Here is a 16636-nt window from a genome sequence, read left to right as displayed (position 1 = left end):
TCAGGAGCGTATGAAAACATATTGTTTGAAAAAGAGCGTATTTGTTACATAACAAATACGCTGGCCTGGGCACAAGCTCACCATTCCACATGAACAGAGAGCTCTCAGCAACGGGAGAGAGGAAGGAGAGGCAGGGCCGATGGTTCCTTCCACAAGTCAGAGGTTGTGTCCAAATTCCTTTACTAGTAACTACATAGTGCACTATTTAGTGCGTTCGCTATTATGTAGAGCTTTCCAAATCTACAATTCTAAAATAGTGTGCCCTAGAAATTTCCAAAATTTCTCTGCAAAAAACGAGTGTGCATTGATACTAGATTGATACTAATACATTGCATTTGAGCAATTTTTGTGAAACAAATGTATTTTAATTAATTTTGTCATAAACCAACTACATTTCATGATCAGAACACAGTGGATTCATAAATACTCTGTAAAATGCTAGTAATTTCTTAGCTTTTTACTTGTGACATCATTGATATAATTAATGTTTAAACAAATGTAGTGAGCATGATGTCCGAATTGCTTTTAAAAGTCCTATGTCGAGTGAACCAGTGTGTCTATGTCCCATAAAATGTCACAAGTTTTAATTTTTTGATAAAAATGGCTTAATGATACTTAAAAGACCACTGGAAACACTTTCAAAATGGATCTAGAGATAATTTGAGTGGGTTCTTGGAATGGTTTTATTTTGAAAAGGCCAACAGGATGTTTATACACCTTGTTAGCTTACTTTGGGAAAAACTTCCAGCCTGTATCGAAAAGTAATTTTAAAAATAATCTTTTATACATCAGAATTTTTTTTTTCTTGTTCTTTTTTTCTCCTTAATTTTTTTTAAATGTAAGGGATCACAGATGGGTTGCAGTACCACAGTTTGAACGTTAGTTGTCACTGTTCCGCTCTGTTTCGTTGAAAGTGAACGAAAATCCCAGGAGTCCTAGCGGAGACTCCTCCCACTGAGTTGTCCTGGGAAACACTAACAACTAAGAAAGTCTTGCGCGAGCGCCGCGGCTCCTCAGCGACAAGGACGGAAAAGCCCAGCGCCGGTCGTCTGTTTAACTTCTCCAAAACAAAGTTTTCTTTGAGAGAACAGGGCAGCTCGGCGTAGCTCCAAGCACAGCAGGCTGACTCTGGGAAGGATTATTATGTGTCTTAAAGGCGCTGCGCCTTCACGCTGAGCTTCTTCAGCTGCTTTAGGTAAGAAAGAGGACTCGTTTCTCTCGCTTCGCCAGTTTTTGGAGTAAAACGCACGCGGGACGTGTCGCAGTTCTGGCGTGGTTCTGCGTGTTTTTCGTGGAGAGAAAGTTGTGTTTTATAACTTGTTGCTCGGTAGCCATGACATCCTCGGTCGGAGCCTGTCCTGCAGGGCCCGTGTGGGAACTTCTCACGTTTCTGTGAGCTGAAAGGGGCGAGCAGCTACTCATCCGTCCTTAAAAGTATAAAGTGACCCCCCCACACAAAAGACTCTAAGAAACATTTTGAAGCTTATCTCAACATTTTTACATTTTGAGGTCGTTCACAACTTTTTTTTCTGCCATAATGAGATGTATAGACTTATAATTATAGGCCGTACAGTTGTGAAGATAATGACCATGCCAGTAGGGATATAATGGTTTTTGACTGGTCATACTTGAATTTATTGTTATTTTTCTAATGCATCTTGAATTAAACCACGATATATTTGCAAATATATATTTTTATTTAAAAATAAAAAAAACTTGTTATTTTTTTTCCTTTAGAGGTAAAAATCTGTGCCTAAGAGTAAATATTTAGTCTGAAAAAAATACTTGAGTATACTCAACAGACAGTGTCTTCAATCAGAGGCTTCTTCAGCCACACTACAACAACAGGCTGGAGTTTTTCCTGCCAACACTTTTCTCTCTAATAACTTCAGGCTGTGCCTCTCCTGCTATTATGTCTTTATGTTTTTAATACTGCATCACTTAAAAATTCCCTCAGGGGCTGCGGTCTCTCCATACATAGTTTACATGATGTACTCTTGCCTGGAATTAAGCCAACATTTTTGCTGCGTTGTCACTTTTTGGTTTCTGTCTCTATAAATGCCGTTCTGACATAGCAAAGCTCCTAGCAAACCAGTGCTACTGTAGATGAGAGTATATGGGCAAAGCTGTAACAATGCTTTCAAAGAGAGTTGACGAGAGGATAGGACTGAGTCTTTACTCCCCATGCAGGCAGCTATCAGAGTCACAGTGAAGATAGTGACACTGATTAAAATTGTGTTTGTTTTGTATCCATGTGACAGCTGGATCCAAAGTATGTCACATGACACTGCAGTGTCTGAGGAAATGATGTCAACTTCTAACGAAAAGGGAAAGGCCACAGTGCGTGTTTTTTAAAGTTCCACTCCACTAGGACATGGTTTTTGCAGAGTGGCTGTAGTTCATTAGAAATTTGTCTCTGAGTTGTGGACTGGACTGTTGGCAAATAGCAACCCCCCCTCCTCGCTAGCTTACAACCCCTCATGCCCCCAACCTAATATTATCGGTGCAGCAAAAATGGCGAGCAATATTGGAGATATCCAGTCATACAGACAGATACATGGTCAGACGAGGAAAACAAAGACGTACATGGGTCGAATGCAATCTTTTTCAAACTGCATTTTTTTTGTCTGCTTCTGATTCACAGTGATTTGAACAGAGAAAAACTCAGAAAAGCGATTTAAAGCTTTATCTTCTTGATATAAGTCTGACATCATTAGAAAAACCGCCACAAGAACACGCTAAAACACAATTTTAATCAGAGGGGGTCTTTAAGGAAGTTCATCTGGACGAGTTTTATAACCCGTCCTTCCTATTAGAGCTCCTGGACACACGTCAGGAAAAACAGGGGCCTGCTAATTCATTTACACCAGTTTGAGTCATCCCTTTGCAGACACTCAAAAGACCAGACACATGACACGGCGGGTTTCTGCCTTCTCATGACAGACCTCTTCCTCCTTGGCCAGTGGGCCTGTTTGGTGTGAGCCTCGTGTCAACTGTGGACTGCTCACACTGAGTCAGTCAGTCCAGGAAAAGAAGGGTCTTACATGTTTCTTGTGTCTGTGTCCCATCACTCAAATATTTATCAAAAGATTCTGTTTTTTTATTAGATCATTTTTGCCCCCAAAAGAGCGGAAGAAGGGCTAAATCTGACTGTTAGGCCAGCAGAACTGATTCTTGTGGGTTTTGTATTCATCCTTTAACAGACTCTAAAAAGCCGATGAAGTGAAAGCAGAAACTGGTCCGTTCTGACTACATCCTGAAACTTTTATTTTGCACCACGGGTGTGTTGTATTTGCAGTACCACTTCATCATCTGGGCTAAAATTGAACTTTTATGTGTCAAAGGGAAGTTTGCCTCAGTGACCTGTGATTCAATCTGGGGGCTTTACAGCCGACTCACAGGAAACGTGCGAGCTTTTAGCGGTTTGGTCGTTAGTATTTGTCAGTTAGCAGTGCGGCACTGTTTTACCTACACCCTTCCTTTTTGCAGATGGCCTGATTTATTTAAGAGAATTTGTGGGCTGCAAAACATTTCAACTGTTACCGGTCTAAACTTGTAGGATTGGTAATATCTAAACTTTCAAATTCAATTCATCCAGTTCATTTTAGTACTGAGAAATGCTACGAAGTTGAATAATTTCTCCTCTCAGATCATTTTCTCTTGTTACTTCAGCTGATTCCATTAATCAAGTGTCAGAGAGTGAGTGCAAGGCTGAGCCCCTGATCCAACTGAGGCGCAGCTCCTGGCACTGAAGCCTTTCAAAACTACAGCAGAGGTTTGGCGTTTTTATTCTCCAAACTAAAGCATCAGAAGACAAAGCTCCATCACCAGCATTTTTCACCAAAACATCAGGTCACCAGTGAGGCCGTCAAGGCAGAAATATGTATTTAGCTCCCGTCTGAGAGGCGAATGGAAAAGGACCTGGCCTCCCATTTTGAGTCCTGTAAATTTTCAAGAGGATTCTTCCGGCTCCAAGCTCAACCCCGTCCATTTCTCATCGTCCCAAACCCCCTAATTTAATGATGATGGTGGATACACTGAGTGTCGGCCTTGTAATTATGCTGTATTTACTATAGAATGGGAGCATTACAGCGAGTCTTCCAGGTACTAGTTCATCAGGTAGCGCTGTCTAATGGGTAGGTTTTGGTTTGCATTGGAGGTTAACTGCTAGATCATTTTCTGTCTACTATAAATCAAGAACTTGGTTTAGTTTGAGCTGGAATCGTTTCAATCCTTTCAACCCGCCAAGAAGCAACCGTTACCAGAACTTCGTCCAACTTTCCTATCAGAAGGAATTTTTCTTTTTATGCTGGATATGATTGATTTTATGCTGTTAATTTCCTTGTGGTGAAAAACCAACAACCAACAAGCAGCTACTGCCTGGATTTTGCTAAATGGCATCATTCTTTTAACTCTTTGCAGATGTAAAGAGAAGAGCTGATGACGCAGCGTGTTCATGATAGAAATTGTGTAAGCCGTCTTATTATGAACCAGTACAAGTGTTTACTTTAGAATTCAAAGGCATCTGGTGGCAGCCTTCTTTCAGATGTGTGTTGTTCTTGTCTGTGAATTTTGAGCAGCTGTATGCAATATGGATGCAAGCATAAGCAGTATGAAGAGGGGAAGTGAGACAGAGGCGGGACTGGAGCCTTATCTTTTTGGAGGCCAGATCACTGAGAGCTCTGTTGTGTGCGTCTCTCACCGTTGTGTTGCGTTCGTGGTCTTTCTTGTTGAATTCCACATCTGTGCGTCTGCTCAGTGTTGAGAACACTCATGTCCGTTTGGATTTCAGACTTTCTCTAGTTCACGGTGACATAAGAACTTTTCTTTTTTTAACATCAAACTCGTCTGTGGTTCTTGCGTTTCTTTAAGTGGACAAAAGACAGTAATGGAGGTGAACAATGGTTCCTTTTCTGCTGTAATTCCCTCTAGAGATGCTGCTTTTCTTAACCACCATTTTAGCCTGAAACAGGCAGAGAAGTCTCAGTGGAACATCCTTAACAAAACATGATTCCTGTTATCTACTTAAAGCTCCAATGTTTCCATTAAATGAACCCGATACTCCCATTCCCAGTTGGATGGAACAATATTAGGAAAAACTGCAACAAACAGCACCAGTGCTAAATACTGTGCTGACAAGAAATACTTACTTAGATATGATGTAAATATCCTTGTGTTGTGGATTTGGTGCTGATGTGGATCTCAGATGGTAAACTGAAGTAAAATTGGATCATTTATTTCCCAAAAAAAGGTTTTATATAAGCAAATTGAAAAGGGTAAAACAAACTTAATGGTTCTGGTTGCTGTTTTCAGTAAACTAACATGCAAGAGAAAGATTCATTTGAGTCAAAAACCAGTAAACCTTAAGGAAATCATCACAAGTAACTGAAAATCAAAATGGGAAGTTGAATTTGGCCCCTACTTTCACCATAGTTACTGCTTCATAAAAAGGGAAGTCCTCCATTGTTTCCTCTTGATTCTCCTGAAAATGTCCTATTCATGCAAAAAAGCAGATTTTTGTCTTTGCACAAGTAAAATTTATAACCTATTAGTCAAATTTTAGTCAACGTCTACTAAATTTGGACTTAAACTGATAAATAAAAGTTTTAATTGATTATTTTCACTTTAAAATTGGGGAACTTACTCTTTAAGTCATAAATCGGCTTTCTTTCATCTGGTTTTGATTTTTCTTTTTACTTTAAAAAGTCTAAAAAAAACATTAGAGCCTCTGTTCTGAGCATCATCATCATCTGTTGCATGAAACAAAGCAGGCTTCTTTTTCACAAAGTGCTTCATGATTGTGAAGTTCAAACAGTCTTGACATTAAAGTCCCACTCTGATCATCTTTTCATTTATTGCCAGAGCGTTCCCTGTTGTCTTTTAATTGTGATTGTGCCGTTTTTAGGCAAAATAAAAAAAAACCTGTCAATTTCTTGGCCATAGTTTCTGCAGAGCTGCAGGAGTTCACTAGAAATTGACCTCTAAGTTGTGGGCGGGACCGTTGGTGTGGGGCAACCCCACCCTCCTTCCCCTTTCCTGTTGCTGAGCGCTCAGACCAGGAAGCTTGTGCATATTTTCTACATAAAATACTTTTTTTTCCTAAAACGGCTTGTTTTGTCTGCTCCTGATTCACAACAATTTAAATAAATAAAACTCAGAAATCCAATGTTGTGTTTGATGTTCTTAATGTATGTCCTCCATCGTCAGAAAAATGCCACAAGATGATGTTAAACAACAAAAATACAATTTTACTGGAGTGTGTCTTTCATAAGACTTTTTATCAGCAACTTTTTCTAACTAAAAGAAAAGCTTAGACAAAAATAAAAAATAGTGGTCGAATATTTTAACGGCTGAGCTTCACTTTGGGTACTTCAAAGCTCATCCTTACAGAAATATTGCATGAGGAGGCAAAAGCTTGATATGTGTGGGGACACAGCACAGTGTGCGGCGCTGCTAAGGCCTGTAAGCTCCGCCTCTGCGCTCTGACATCAGGGCTTTAACTGTGTGTGTTAGCACAAAGCCATATTTAGATCAGTGTAATCAGGGGCGGTAAGAGCTCACATGCCTTCTTATGAGGATACCATAAACACACCTGTTCTCTGATGGACCTGGAGCAGCCTTAACGTTCACCTGAAGGAGACTGCACACACACTGTGGGTAAGGTCTGCTTTGATGCTGTCATGCGAGGCTCAGTTAAAGGCGCTCTGTCGCTGGTGTTTTCAGGATAAAAGGCCCTTAAACAAGTGGAATCCTCTGTGAGACAACATGCTGGTGTTTAAGGAGTTTATCAGTATTAACTTTTGCAAGCACACTTCTTTATATTTATTCAAAATTCATAAAACTATTAACATTCTGTAGAGTAAACAAAAAAAGGCACACTCGTCTTTTTGAGCCTTCCTTCTTGCCGTGCGTTCACTAATTAGGACAATCAGGCTAAATCATAAGATGATTAAAATCAAATCAAAGCAGTGGTTCCTCTCTTGTCTTTGTTTACAACGAAATGACAAAACAAAAGTGTATTCCTTCTCACAAAATTGTCAGAAAACGGTAACCATTAGTGCAAATATAGTTCACGACAAAAGCTATTTATTGCCGTTTCTCTGAGTCGTTTTTTTAAGCTGCTGTGGAAAGGTGGAGGCTAGTGGAACATGTGAGTGTCACTTGGTTTTGGTGAAACTCGTCTTGACCCGTGTGGGAGGTCAGGAGTTTATCACAGAGTAAACACTCACACATTACACAGAGTTTCTGACGGATTCAACACGTCGCTCCAAGCCCGCCGGCAGTACGTGGCGGCCGTCACAGAGCTTGGTTGCACCATTGCTTACTTAGGTTTGTTATCAAAACAAACACCTAGTCCAGCGTTTACCCAAGAATCCACATCAGTCAGGGCAGTAATAATCTGATCAGGCCTGCCGTCTGTGAGGCTCAGGTTGGCCTTCTTTCATCAAACCTCTTACGACCAAATGGAAGCCAAAGACACTTCCGTTCCCTAAAATTCCAGCACTTTTTAAAAAAAATTTAGCCAAACACCATGTCTGAGGGAGCAGGTGAAGAAGTTGGATTTTTATTAGGAGAATTTGGCCACATTTTGAACTCTTTGCCTTGTCTCATATATTTCTCATAGAGACGGGTTCACCAGCATTGAAAAATTGTTACACCACAGATAACTTCCCTTTTATGCAGCTTTTGTTCAGGATTTTTTCATTTTGAGCTGTTAGAACTAAGGCTTTCAGTATAGATTATTTTGGTTGTTGACTGTTCTATTGTTTTTTTTGTTTAGTTTTTTGCTTTGATTAGTCCCAGTTACTTTAAAAGCATCTGTTTCTCCTCATTTCATGACATCAGTTTCAGTGTTGCAGCAGAACAGACCTCTATGAAACTGTTTTCTTAACCAAAAATCTCTTCTACAAAGTGGAAAGACTGGATAAAAGTAGGAAAATTAAGGACCAGAGGGCATCATCCCAGCACTAATTTGCTTTTTTTATCTTTCTTCCATTGAAATGTGTGTACTCGTTATGCTCCTGCATCGTCTTCTCTATTAAAATGAACTTATTTGTGTTTTTTACATTTAAATAGACTCACAGAGTTATCATTCAGACTCTAAGAGCCTTGCCATATTGTGCTAAAATGTAAGCAAAGCTTTTATGATTACCACCTTTGTTTATGAACTTATGCTGAGCTGCCATCTCTATTAACGGTTCTGCAGAGATGTGTTGCAGGCAAAGAAAACAAGCATTTTAAGGAAAGCAAAAATCAAGTTCAGCTCTAGACTCTCGTCTATTTTTCTGCCTTTCATTGTCGACAGTAGAGACGTAGCGATTCATTTTAACGATTTGATTCATATCACAAGTTATGGTTGTTGAACCATTTGTTGAACCAGTTGCTCTTGGTTTATTTTAAACGATCAGATTTACTCACCTAAAATGGATCCAGGACATCTTTAGCCAAATCTTCAACCAGTGTGACTCGGAGAGTGTACAAACAAATGAGGAAACCCGAATTCATGTCAAATCCAGTCACATTCCCCCCCCCAAAGTTTTGCCCACCGTTGTTTTCCGCATCAAAATAATCCAAAGGGAACATTATTGGAACATTCTAGCACACAGTATGGTCTCATATCTTTGATAAATTCAAAGTCTTTCCACATATTTGACTGGAATGATGGACTGATCAGTTTTTGCTGACATCACGTGTGCAAGCACACATGTGTCGTTTTTATGTTGGAGTAAAATAAACCTTCCCTTCCTCAATCCAACTGGTATTTCTCAATATTGATATCAATTTATTTTATTTTGAAAAAAATTCACAACGGTATAGGACTTGCCTCAGACTGATTGATTAAGTTGGATTGGAGGAATTCAACGATTAAGTTGATTAATCACTACATCCATAGTCGACGTGTAACACATTTAATCCTATAACAATGACATCTAACTCTTCAACCGTTGATACGATCAACTTAAATGCGAAAATTGTGACGCAGCACAAACACTTCACTACTGTGAGGTGGTGCATATCAGCACAAATCTGCTTTTCTCAGCTAAAGCTCCAGTGTTAAAGGGTTAAAAGATAATCTGTATCACTGATGGTAATAGTGTGTGAATAGATAGATAGATAGATATACCAGATCTTGCAGTTCCCTCAAAGACCACTAGAGGCAGAAGGGCTTAAATTGATTTCTGTGTTTATAAAGTAGAATTTTACACAAAATAATGCCCATATATACTGTGGTTTCAGAATCTTTATTGATTCATTTCCTGGTGTTGACAGCTCTGGGTAGGCTTGGGATGAATTTAGGTTAAAATCTGTCGTCTCCAGGTTTCAGTTTTACTCCGCAGACTCAAATAGATAGCATCAGAGATGATGTGTTTAAGGATTAATGTCTTCGCTTCTTGTCTGTTTTTTTTTTTTAAATTTTATATTTATAGCCAGACACAAGAGTTTAAACGAAGCAATCGAAATGTTAAGTACGTTTGAATATGAAAATGATCACTATTAATTTAAAATTGTTTTGAAAACAGATGATCTGTGAGAGCACAATAGTGTTTGCTGGATTTTTATTGAGTACATTTAAAATTTTAATAAGGTTCAAAGTGTCTCAAATATTTGTTCATTTATTGTTATGTTTATATTTACCTTTTTTTTTTAAATAAAAGGTTTTTTTGTGTACTACCCAGCACAGTTGAGAAAATGAGCATTTTTTTTCTGTAATACGACCTTAGTAAGATGGTCTCGTGTGAAACTTTATGTATTAAATGACATCAATTTAGGAACAATTTAACACTCAGAGTTTGTAGTTTTTGCAACATTTCCATTTTGATGACTGTGAATAGGTGGAGTTTGTCAATGCCGCCGTTAGTTTTAGGTCTGTCAGTACTACTGTAAATCCTTTCCCTTTGTTGTGTAAACCCATCACCAGAGGGAAAACTCTTTTGTGTTTTCAGATAAAACATTTCCTTTTAAAGGTTTTTTTTTCTCTGCTAATCAGTTTTATTTTACCTCCGTCTTGAACAGCAGCAAAGGAACAGCAGACGAGTTAAACGGTAAAACAAAGATAAAACTGCGGCGTGACTTTCTCCGTCCCCAGTCGAGCGCCTGAGCTGCGCCGTTGGTTGCTGTGTTGCAGGATTCCAGGAATAGATGTTCCCTCATTTTTATCAAATTGACTTTTAAGCAACCGTGACAGCTCTCAAACATTCTTTTAAACATTTATCGTCTTCCCAGAGTTTGGAAGTAGCCTTTGAAGGCTTTGTGGTGTGAAAACAGAGGAGGAGGGCTCGGCGTCAAATCTGGGGCAGAGCTGATCAAGGCCCAGGCCGTGATTACAGGCTGGGCCCCCAGCGTGCCTCAGAATAAGATAATGCTATCTAGGCGCACAGGTATTTGGTTTCATTGGAGAGGGTAATAACTGTCACCAAACACTAAGGAGACCTTTCATCCGCGGGCCTGCTGTTGTCAGCCAGCGTTTGTGTGCAGTCCAGGCACAGAGGCAGCTTTTGTGTGTCAAGGTAGGGTCACGTCACCGCTGCAGCCTCCTATCGGTGCACACGGACAATAGGCAGGTTTGATGAAATCAAACATCCGTGACTATCTTAATGGTAGTCAACATGGTGCGTTTGAGTTACGGTAGTGGTGGTGGTGTCGTTGAGGAGGTGATGTAGCTCTGGCTAGTTCAGCTGCTCCCCCCGAGGAGAAGAGGTGATGGTGGAGCGTGAAAAGATTCAGACAAGACTTCAACACAAAGCAAACACACCTTCCGCTCCTTCTGCTCCTTTGGTTTTGTCTTGTTGTGCAGAGTCTGAACAGAATGAACCGGTTTCAAGCCAGTTTCAAACCAGAGTGCGAGATGTGAAACAAATGGTTGAGTTTAACATCAAACTTTTCTTAAACTTTGGTGTCTCAGTCCTCTTGATGTGTGGCTCTATGTGTCCAATGTTTAACAGTCAGCTAAAAATATACCTCGTCCTTTTTCTGGCTTTTAGATAAATAAATGGAAAAAACCAAAAGCATGTGATCATTTCTTTAAAAATTGAAAATCAGATAGTTAGTTGAAATTATAGAAATTGAAGCACAGATTTAGCATTTTTGTAAGACGGAAGAAAATAGCTGATTGTCTCTGCCGAACAAAAAGATTTTCATTCATAAATTTACAGTTGGATTAATATCCGATTTCACTAGATTTCTAAAGTCTATTAGTTCTTAAATACCATTTATTCTCTGCATTGGACCCATCCTTGGGGGGCGTTGAGGTGGAGACACAGTCGTGCTCGGAAACCATTTGGTGGTTAAACCCGCCAATCCAACCCCCTTCATGCCGAGTGTCAAGCAGGGGGATATTGGCATTTCTGGTCTTCGGTGTGACTCAACTGTGGATTTAAACTCACGACCTTTCAGTCTCAGGGGCGGACACTCTACCACAAAGCTACTTGTGGTATTGAGTGTTTATCGAGGAAGTGATTTAAACTGAACAATGATTAAACTTTAGGAAAAAGGTTATGAATTTTTGTATTTAAAACTTTTTTTGCGTTACTTGAATTTTTGAATTATTTAGATTGATTTTGCTTAGTTAAATTTCTTAAACTCCTAATTCAGAGAGGAAGAAATATAAAATAATAAACATAATTGTGTTAAAATGTTAGACCAGTGTTTTTCAACCTTTTTTGAGCCACGGCACACTTTAACCTTGACAAAAATCCCGCGGCACACCAGCATCCAAAAAAATAGATAAATAAAAAAAAAAGAAAAAGCTCAGTCTGTATTGATTTCCAGCCGCTCTGCAATCTCACATGCATTTTTGTGATAAATGTTGCAGAAAACGCTGGAAGCTGCAGCTGTTTTTTCTAAAAGATGTATTAAAAATTAAGTCAAAAGATTCAAAAACTGTTTGATGTGTGTTCGTTGTTTTAAGACGTTAAGAGGAGAGACTCATTGTGCGCTAAAACAGTCACTTTACTGCATCATGGGAGATGTAGTGCCCGTAATCCGCCGACCGCGGAAAGACCAGCGTCTTTGAGCTTCATTGTTTTGTTCACTTGTTCCAGTCTGATACCGGACTCTGTGGAAAGCTACACCGCTAAAGACGAGCTTTAGCTGGTATTTTTGTTAGAACAGAGAGACTTTTTTGCGCTAAATCGAAACAAGGAAGTGAATACTTTAACCACTTCTGATTGGTCAGACTGATGACATGTGATTAAGCCTTCAAGAATGATTGGTGGAGACAGTTAAAGGAGCGGGACTTTTCCCTACACAGTTATAGCTGCAGCTAAATCGCGGTATCCCGTTATTGTTATCAAAATGTCTTTATTAGAATCATATAAACACAAAGAAAAAATAATTTTATTATATTTCATATTCTTAACTTCTCAGTGTTTTATCAGGGCCTGTTTGGATGAACAAAGAGCTGATTTCCTGGAGATGGTAATTGCTTTTAGATCAGTTAATGAGGGCAATTTCTTACGGCACACTTGACCATCTCCCACACTGGTTGAAAAACACTGTGTTAGACTATATTGTATCAGGCCTTTTCTTCCAGCAATACCTCCACTGTTGGTTTTAGATGTAACTGTTTATATATATATATATTAACACTAGGGCTGCACGATATGAGGAAAACTTGCGATATGCGATATTAGAGATTAATATTGCGATAACGATATAATTTGCGGTATATAAAAAAATAGAAAAATGCCAAAAACATCATTCCCATTTCATTGCAACAGTTTAAAATTATACTCCAAATGACCCTCATCGACATAAGTGACAAACATCTAACATAATAGGCCTCCATCTGATTGGTAAACAATGGGAAGGCGTCCATCTGATTGGTCAAAGCATAAAGGGATTTATTTGATTCGTTAAAAGCATCAAGCTGCCATAAGATTGTTTTAACACATTTTGGGTTTACAATTTATTGCGATATTCGCAGTCTTTTGCGATATGCCTATTGCAGAGCTGGATATTGCGATAACGATAAATTTGCGGTATATTGTGCAGGCCTAATTAACACCATTTCACTGCAACATTTTAATTTAAATAAGAGTCAACATAACTTAAATTATACTCCAAATGACCCTAGACTGTGTAGGAGGCGAGCATCTAACATAAAAGGGCTCCATCCGATTGGTCAACAACATGAAGGGATCTATCTAATTGGTCATATGCTGAATGAATTTATTTGATTCAATAAATACTTCAAGCTGCCATAAGATTTTTTTAGCACATTTAAGGAACCATTTATTGCAATTTTCGCCATCTTTTGTGAAATGCGTATTGCACAGCTTGATATTGCTATAACGATAAATTTTCTTTTTATTGTGCAGGCATAGAGACGAGTGCTTTTATACTGGGGTGAAACATTTAGTGCAGTAGTAATCCTTCTCAATAGTTTGCAACTCTACAGCTTCTGACTGGTAAAGTGAAATGGTGCATGACTTGGAGTAACATGTCAGGACGTTCAGTCCTCAGGTTACCGTTCAAAAATCAAAGTTGAAGACATTAGATCACCTGGCTTTGAGCCGAGTTCTTGCAGAAAGACTGTTCGGCTCACGCGACTGTGTATGTCAACAAACCACAAGGCTGTTGAAACACTTCTCCTTGGATAAACAGTGGAGCTCTAATGCTCTAACTGCACTCAGCATGTCAGCATCAGAGATGAAAAATATCTCTCAGGCACTATAGCAAGTGGATGATTTGACCGTTTTGTTGCCACCAAACCTGTTTCGCGTGCAATCACTGAGTCATCAATGAACAATTTTGTCTTGAAGTCGAGTCAGGGCATCTTGAAACATTTCACTGCTCATCCATGTGGCTTCATCAGTCTGATGAGGGAGAACCTTCATCATTGATGGAAAGGTTTGCTCGTGTGAAATGTGAGACCATCTGCCCGACTATTAAAGTTTCTTGTACAACAGAACAATAATGTGATGTACAGCATCAGAACGAACAGAAGAACATGGTGCTGCAGGGGCCAGCCTAAAGTTCAGGCCTCCTCCGAATGAAATGGGACATGCGGCTAAAGAAAGAGACATGAAAAAAAAAATGAGAGGAGACCTTGATGAACTGAAGCATTTGTATAGAGAAGAGTGGGCTGCAAGTTCTCTACAATGATCTGAGTGACTCAGCCATTCCAGAGCCGATGACTTCAAGGTGATTCATGCCAAAAATACTAAAAACAGAGAATACTTTACTCACTGCTTCTGCAAGTTTTTTTCTTCATTTTTTTATCATTATCGATGATGACCCTCTAATGTGTCATTCATCTTCGTTTAGCAGAACTTCTCTTAAGAAGTCTAAAAGGTCTGGTATGGACCAGAAAGCTTCTTTCTATTTTAAGGCCGTGTCACACAGCTACTACGTACATTTGGCACATTTTCCTCGTATGAAATTTTGGGCTTTCATGATACATGCGTGATATATTTTTTTAATTTATTTTATGTTTTAAATGTTAACATTTTTATTGTAAATGTAATGTATTGTTTCCTCCTAGCCAGGACTCCCTTGAAAAAGAGATGCAAATTGCATACACGAATTTGTGGCTTTCTACGTCCGTTCCACCGCCTTCAGTGACCCAGAAGGAACCAGTACAGAGGTGTCCAAGCCTAATCCTTGAAGATCCATGTCAGTCTTTTCCGTCTACCTCTGTCTTTGACTGTTCCTAATAGTGACTCACCTGATTCAGGTAATCAGGCTTTAGTGAGGCAGGAATACCTGAAAGTACCGCCCCTTAAAGACTGGCATTGGAAACCCCTGGTATAGCAAAATACTGGTTCACTGTTATGGAGCTTAATGTTGGACTTTCAAACCTTAAATAAATTATTTACAAAATGATTTCTTATATAAAACAAGAAAAACTTGAATTGAAACAGAGAATGAAACCCTGTAGCTTTCGTAATACTCTTATTTAGGAACTCAAATAAAAGTTGTATATAATTACACTATACAAATAGAAATTTCACAACGTTTTAAATTGTTTTGGAGGCTAATGTTTTCAGAAGTTAACATCTCAACAGCAGTCAAAAGGTTCCAACTTACCAAATTTCTTTTACTTTTCAATAACTCTAAGACTGCCACAACAAATTGAGCCTTCTGTGTATCTAGTAGAGTTTCTCGATTTTAAAGCCAGAAAGACTTTTGCTGGGGGAAAAGCTGTTTCTTTAGTTTTTATGTACTCTAAATGAGCGTAACATATCAAGGGCAAGTACTGGGACATTCTGAGGCAATAACACTTTGGCATTACCAAGTCTTTATCAAATTTCACTGCGGCTACGGCAGATCGTTCACTACAAACGGAGGAACAATAGGTTATGTTTGCTATGAAATGTTTGTGCTGGTGTTTTAAAGCAAGTTTGTCTTGTTCATTAAAGTTTGACCAAATCATTTAGGTGAAACAGGTTATAGTTCAGCTTGTTGAACCGTCTTATACCTTGAACGATGCCCGTATGATGCATTGTTAAAATTGAGGGATTTTCGTCCTGATCTATGCATGTGCTTGCAATGCATGTGTCTTTAGGATGTGTTTGATTCTGCAGGAATGGTCAGCCAATACACACTTTCTTTACAAGGTTGTCCTTGCTTGGTTAATATTAGAGAGAATCCACAGATACACAAGTGAGACAAAGTCAGTGTTGATCTTCTCGGAGTCTGGCTTGTTTTGTTATCATTGAGCACAGGGGTGAAATGGCAGCTCTGGTCCATTTGTGGCTTCTTTCACTATTTATATGTCTTCTGAGCCCTTAAGGTTTATTGGATGCAGGGGCTAAATTCAAAACGCTTCAGCATGAAGTAGCCCCAGGTGACTGTTGTCCCTATAACACTTTGACATTCCTAAAGTTAATTAGTGGCCAGTTTTGACCTAGAAAGACCGCAGTAATAAGGCTTTGGGGTTATTGAACTGTTTTGTCAAATTTTTGCCATACCTTTTTTAAATATTAACCATAAATTATGCAAAAAATGGAAAAATCCATCAACAAAGAAAAAAACAATTGTTTTTATTTAATATTCTTGTACGTTAATCTACTTTCCAAAGGCAGAAAGAGGAAATCAGACTTAAGTTGATCTATAGAATGATTTGATATATCCGGGTGAATAAAAATGGAATTTTTGTTTTTTCATATTTTCTTAAACTCCCAGAGTTTTGTAAAGCTCAGGCCTTCTTGGCAGGTATGAGGAAAGTTAATCACTCCTTATTTAAATAAAGCCTTTTTTTTTTTTGCTTTAACCTCTTAAGACATGGCGTCCACATGCCTGGACATCACATTTTGTGTTCTATTACCACAGTAGTTAATTCTGCTTAACTGGGGACCTGTGACTACCTGTGTTGAGGGTTAGATTAAATATTAGCTCAGGTCTAAAGGGGTTAATGAAGGATTATACGTTTTGAGAAAGAATAGTCTGAAATACGAGTTTAATTTAAATAAATTTAGAACAGTTTTGAACATGCCAGACTTTTAGAAAAATATTTAAAAGAATATTCATTCGTTCAATTTATTTCACATTTAAAAAAAAAATGCAGTTTTTATGTAAAGGAGCGAAAGCTACAAGAAGTCAAAATGGGTTGTGTGTAACACTTTCCAGCCATCTTTTATGGATAGTGGCACCAGTTTGTTGCTCATACAAATTTTTGTATCAGGCAACACTT

At 38.7% G+C, this 16636-nt stretch overlaps 1 protein-coding gene across 5 annotated transcripts in view; it reads left to right on the top strand.

Annotated features, from left to right (window-relative positions):
• The first annotated feature begins 979 nt into the window (after nucleotides 1–979).
• The window catches only part of akap13 (A-kinase anchoring protein 13), a 117980-nt gene continuing 102323 nt past the window's right edge, over nucleotides 980–16636 (top strand). For 3 of the 5 annotated variants that reach the window (XM_020700578.2, XM_020700573.2, XM_011493920.3), the window contains exon 1: nucleotides 981–1195. The gene's annotated coding sequence lies outside the window, so the exon portion shown is untranslated. Of the gene's footprint in view, nucleotides 1196–6527; nucleotides 6658–16636 lie in introns of those variants that run through there. The other 2 variants (XM_020700574.2, XM_023953665.1) reach the window with 2 other exon arrangements.

This window comes from Oryzias latipes, chromosome 3 (assembly GCF_002234675.1).
Source record: "Oryzias latipes chromosome 3, ASM223467v1".
Taxonomy (NCBI): domain Eukaryota; kingdom Metazoa; phylum Chordata; class Actinopteri; order Beloniformes; family Adrianichthyidae; genus Oryzias; species Oryzias latipes.
This window is presented reverse-complemented; position numbering and strand designations above follow the sequence as displayed.